The following is a 6,000-nucleotide window of genomic DNA, read 5'->3' as shown; positions in this document are numbered from 1 at the left end:
TTGCAATAGCTAATTTCATATAAGCTTCTGTCCAAAATTGTTTTTGAAACTAAAGCAGGGTTAGGTTGTTGCTACTCAAGTTTCTTCTAGTTTTTTTGAGGAACCCCCCACTGTCCTCCATAGTGGTGGTACTAATTTGCATTCTCACCGATAGGCATACGTCAGGAGAAAGCCATGATTTGAAAGGATACATGCACCCCAATATTCATTGCAGCACTATTTACAACAAGGCATGGAAGCAACCTAAATGTCCACTGATAGAGGAATGGATTAAGAAGACGTGGCAGATATATATGCCATGAAATATTATTCAGCCATAAAAATTGGTGAAATAATGCCATTTGCAGTAACATGGATGGACCTAGAGCTCATCATACTAAATGAGGTAAGTCTGCAAAGAAAGACAAACATAATATGATGTCACTTATGTGTGGATCTTTAAAAAGGATACAAGTGAACTTATTTGCAGAGGAGAAATAGACTCACAGACTTTGAAAACAATATTATTGTTGCCAAAGGAGACAGCTTAGGGGAGGGATGGACTGGGGGTTTGGGACTGGCATAGCCACACTGTGGCTTATGGACTAGTTGGCCAATGGGGACCTGCTGTATGGTACAGGAGATTCTATCCAATATCTTGTGACAATCTATATGGAGAATGAATCTGAAAAAGAATAGATGTGTATACATGTATAAGTGAATCACTTTGTTGCACAGTAGCTATTATCACAACACTGTAAATCAACTATACTTCAATAAAACATAAAAGATAAAAATAAAATTTCTTCTATTATTTCCAATCAAAATAAAAATGTTAAATCTGCCAACTATTTAAGATTCCCTAAAATAGACACACATGGTAATTAATACTACGTTAAAAAAAAAGGACAAAAGTCATACTACTGGTAAATGGCTGAGCAATGTTAACTTTATTCTTATCTGATGTCAGCATCTATGCTTTTAACAATCTCTGAGCTAAGTGAAGACCTCTATAACCTAGAAGACAACCCCCCACCCCTGCCACAATATTCAATGCTCTTGGCTTCACAAGCCCTCGGAATCAATTATATTGCACATATATTTTTGAGAGATCACATTAATACCTAAAACAGGACTTAATGAATTTTGATGTGCTTCACAGTAAGCTTGTCAAATAGAAGATACAGATGTTATTTTTTTTTCAAACAAGGAGAATAAACCTCAAAACATTTAGGTGCTAAGGTCTATATGGCCCTTGAGTGACAGAAATACGGCTGTACCCCTCAGCCTCTGGCTCCAGGTCATACATCTAGATGATTATGAGAACATGTGGGGTCAAAACCAGGAGAACAGGACTGCAAACTAAGCTGTCACATGATTAGAGTGTGTCACTTAAATCCATGAGTTACTAGTTCATTTTTCATAAACAAAGCAATTACTTTCCCCCTGCTTGCCTTTAGAGACTCTTCTGTCAATCAAATAAAATAGTACACAAAAGGCCTTTTTACAGATTATGAAGTACCATAAATATTGTTTGTTTTTGTTATTTTCTTACTACCTAACACCACAGTATAAAAAAGTTTCAATATATTAGGTAAAGCTTAATTATATTATTTTTTTTCTTTTTAGGACCTCACCTGCTGAGGTATGGAAGTTCCCGGACTAGGGGTCAAATTGGAGCTGCAGCTGCCAGCCACAGCCACAGCAATGCCAGATCCAAGCTGTGTCTGAGACCTACGGCCGCAGTTTGCAGGCATGTCAGTGAGCAGACCAAGGGATTGAACCCGAATCCTTATGGGTGCTAGTTGGTTTCTTAACTTCCTGAGCCACAATGGGAACTCCAATAATTGTTTGTTTGTTTTTTAAGTCCAATAACTCTGTAATTGCAAGCTAAGCTAAAATGTTTACTTAAATTCTTCTTTAAAAAATAAGACTTTTTGTACCATCCTGAAAAAAAAATGCATAATCATAAAATTCTTAATGGTATACCGTTACTTAGGAATGCAATATTTTTGGCCTCATAAAGACTCTCCGCTATATACAATAAATGTATTCCATGGAATAAAACAATCTGGAATTATAGGAGGTGAGTTTTAAATATAATTTTATAGCAGCTTTGATATTGGATAAACCTTCAAAAAATACAAATGCTGTACACAAATAAGTTTAGATAGCTCACTTCTCACAGGACCTAACATGAGTTTGCATTCTAAAATTGGCTAGAAGACAACTCTCTCCTTGAGAAGTAGGTGACAACATTAATAGCATAAAAGGTCCTTGAAAGTAGTGCCCAGGGGTATAATTGCTATATGTTGTTCAGATCCTTTTAAATTCCATCACTCAGAGTACTACGTTTTGTTCATATTAGTTATTAATCAGGAAGTGCACTCAAGAAAGTTCTGAAATAAAGATTATTATTCACCTACATCCTTTTATATTACATCATTGCCATAAAACTGACATGATGACTTTAAAAAAAAATTTTGTCTTTTTTTATTTTATAGGTCTGCACCTGAGGCATATGGTGGTTCCCATATGTAGCCTCTGGCCTACACCAGAGCCACAGCAACGCTGGATCCGAGTTGAGTCTGCGACCTACACCACAGCTCACGGTAATGCCGGATCCTTAACCCACTGAGCGAGGCCAGGGATCGAACCCACAACCTCAACGTTCCTAGTTGGATTCGTTAACCACTGAGCCACGACGGGAACTCCTTAAAAATTTTCATTACAGTTGATTTACAATGTTCTGTCAGGTTCTGCTGTACATCAAAGCGACCCAGATACACACACACACACACACATGAACACATTCTTTTTCTCATATTATCTGCCATAATATTCCATCGCAAGTGATTGGATATAGTTCCCTGTGCTATACAGCAATATCTCATTGCTTATCTACTCCCCAATGCAACAGTGTGCATCTACTAACCCCAAACTCCTTCCCCCCTCCCCTGGCAACTGCAAGTCTGTTCTCCATGTACATGAGTTTGTTTCTTTTCTGTAGACAGGTTCATTTGTGCCATAGTTTAGATTCTACATATAAGTGATACCATATGGTATTTGCCCTTCACTTAGTATGAGAGTCTCTAGTTCCACTCACATTGCTGCAAATGGCATTAATTCATTCTTTTTTATGGCTGAGTAGTATTCCATTATGTATATATACCACATCTACCTAATCCAATCATCTGTCGATGGACGCCTGGGTTGTTTCCTTGTCTTGGCTATTATGAATAGTGTTGCAGTGAACATATGGGTGCATATGTCTTTTTCAAGGAAAGTTTTGTCTGGATATATGTCCATGAGTAGGATTTCTAGATCATATGGTAGTTCTATATTTAGTTTTCTGAGGAAACTCCATGCTGTTTTCCATAGTGGTTGTACCAATTTATGTTCCCATCAGTAGAAGGGGTCCCTTTTCTCCACACCTTCTCCAGCATTTATTATTTTTAGGCTTATTAATGATAGCCATTCTGTCCTGTGTGAGGTGGTACCTCATGCTAGGTTTGATTTGTCTTTCTTTTATTAATTAGTGATGCTGAGCATTTTTTCATGATCTTGTTGGCCATCTGTATTTATATGATGACCGTAAAGACCTTTCCAAGAGTTTAAAACTCTGTCATCAATTGGAGTTCCCGCTGTGGCGCAACAGGTTAAGAACCCGACATAGGGTCCATGAGGATGTGAGTTTGATCCCTGGCTTCACTCAGTGGGTTAAGGATCTGGTGTCATCATGAGCTGCAGCGTAGGTCACAGATGTGGCTGGGGTCTGGTATTGCTGTGGCTGTGGTGCAGGCCAGCAGCTGCAGCTCTGATTCCACCCCAAGCCTAGAAACTTCTGTATGCCACAAGTGTGGTCCTAAAACAAAAACAAAAACAAAACTCTGTTATTAAGCTTGGGTTCAGCACTTTAACCTGTATGGGTATAGCCAACACTGGAAATGTGTGGAGACGGTAAATACGATTGGATTGGATGAATTTGGGCCAAATAAAACCATAGTACAATGGGTAGCAGATTTTAGGCAGAGTTAGGTAAGTTTAGGGTTCATTCAGTGAACAATCATTGGTTCCCTCCAGGTACAGGTACCTCTGCCAGACTAACACCTCTGTCCCTATGCTTAGGAGTTCATAGCAAGATGGACAATGAGACAGTCCTATAGTGGAGCTATGCACAAGGAGTGCAGGTGCAGGAAAGAACCACAGAGGTGAAATTTTGTTTTTGTTTTTGTTTTTGAGATGAAGGGAAGGATGAGAGTAAGAACATGTAACACCTGGAAATGCAAGGATTTTGAAGAAATTCCAGGTCCGGGGACAACATGTATAAAGGCATGGTTAAGAAAGTTTTAGAAATTTGGAGGTGATTCTGTCTAGTGTGTTAGGTAGATCATTCACTTTTAGGGTTTAATATGTCTTTTAGGGTTTAAAAATGGAGCAATTAGGTCTTACTCCATTTTATTTCTGTGTATCTTTAAACTACAGCAGCAAACAAAATGAACAAAGGAAGGGTCGATCACCTTAAAAATGTGTTACGTTATTGTTATCCCGTTATATAATATCTGTGTTTCCTACCTGCAAGACGTGGCCTGAAACTACCTCATTGGAGAAATAGAACTATAGACGCATTTAAAGACCGACTGAAGGGCGCATGTAGAACAATTTTTGGAAGAATGCTTCCACCTAGTGGTCAAATCAAGAAATTTACTTATATGTGAATATATTCCTCAGTGAATTTCTTCTCCATTTCTGAGTTAAGGAGTTTTTATACTCTGAGTAAATAGTTTCCTATTCACTAATAGTTAATAACTTATTTACTTTCAGTTATTGGGAGCTCTAACGATTAAGCTTTCTTCTTGATTCTCGAGGAAATAACTGCTGTAAAGAAAAATAAGTTGCCCCAAAGAAGGCTTTCTATTTTTAACGTTTTCATACACCCTTTATCATTTGACATTCATAGCCCTCTTCTGAGAAAATAAAAACAGTTAATATTATCCCCATTTTATAGGTTAACGAACAAAAGCAAAACAGAACAAGAAATTTACCTCAGGCCACCATGCAGAAAATTGGCTCATGTCAGGACAGCTCCATTCTATTGTTCTTTTCTCTTGACTGCACTCAAGACCTGTTTCATCATAAATTCTCTTGGTCAAGTTATGACTCCGAATAATGTGAATAATATAGGGTTTTTTATTTGGAATTTAAGACATATGCGGTTTTCATAATGTAGATGTATTAGTCAGCTAAGGCCACTCAGTGCCCGGGTAGCAACTCTTCATCCCAGGGATCTCACACAACAAGGTGTTTCTTGCCTTGGCTCAGCAAGAACTCCCACTACATCTGCTTGCAATTCATTGGGCTGGGCTGCTGGGGAATGGAAAATGAATGGGAGCAATTTAAAGGTTTGCAGAGAATTATTCTCTGCCAGAGAAGATACAGTCTGTTTTTTCATTTATTAATGAAGATATATAGTAAGGCTTTTGGATCATTTGGATTTGCAAAGCATTATTTTATTTTATTTTATTTTTTTGCTTTTGTGTTTTGTTCTGTTTTGCTCCCGTTAAGGACAAGAGTATATATCACAGAACTGTTTTAATCTTAATCCTTGGCTCATGGCAGTCTATGGGTGGTTCATGGGTAGCCCACTTTTATGTACATAGATATGCCTGCGTGTATTTTTGTTGTTGTTGTCTTTTTGCCATTTTTTGGGCCACTCCCACAGCATGTGGAGGTTCCCAGGCTAGGGGTCTAATCAGACTATAGCTGCTGGCCTATACCACAGCCCCAGCAATGCAGGATCTGAGCTGAGTCTGCAGCCTACACCACAGCTCACGGCAATGCCAGATCCTTAACCCACTGAGCAAGGCCAGGGATCGAACCTGTAACCTCATGGTTCCTAGTTGGATTCGTTAACCACTGAGCCATGACGGGAACTCCCTGTGTGTGTATTTAATAATGTAATAAGCACTTGTGGACTGAACAGCGAATGTGAAGCTCAGACTTTGACAATAAGTTGCATCC

This window comes from Phacochoerus africanus, chromosome 11 (genome assembly GCF_016906955.1).
Source record: "Phacochoerus africanus isolate WHEZ1 chromosome 11, ROS_Pafr_v1, whole genome shotgun sequence".
Lineage (NCBI taxonomy): Eukaryota > Metazoa > Chordata > Mammalia > Artiodactyla > Suidae > Phacochoerus > Phacochoerus africanus.
This window is presented reverse-complemented; position numbering follows the sequence as displayed.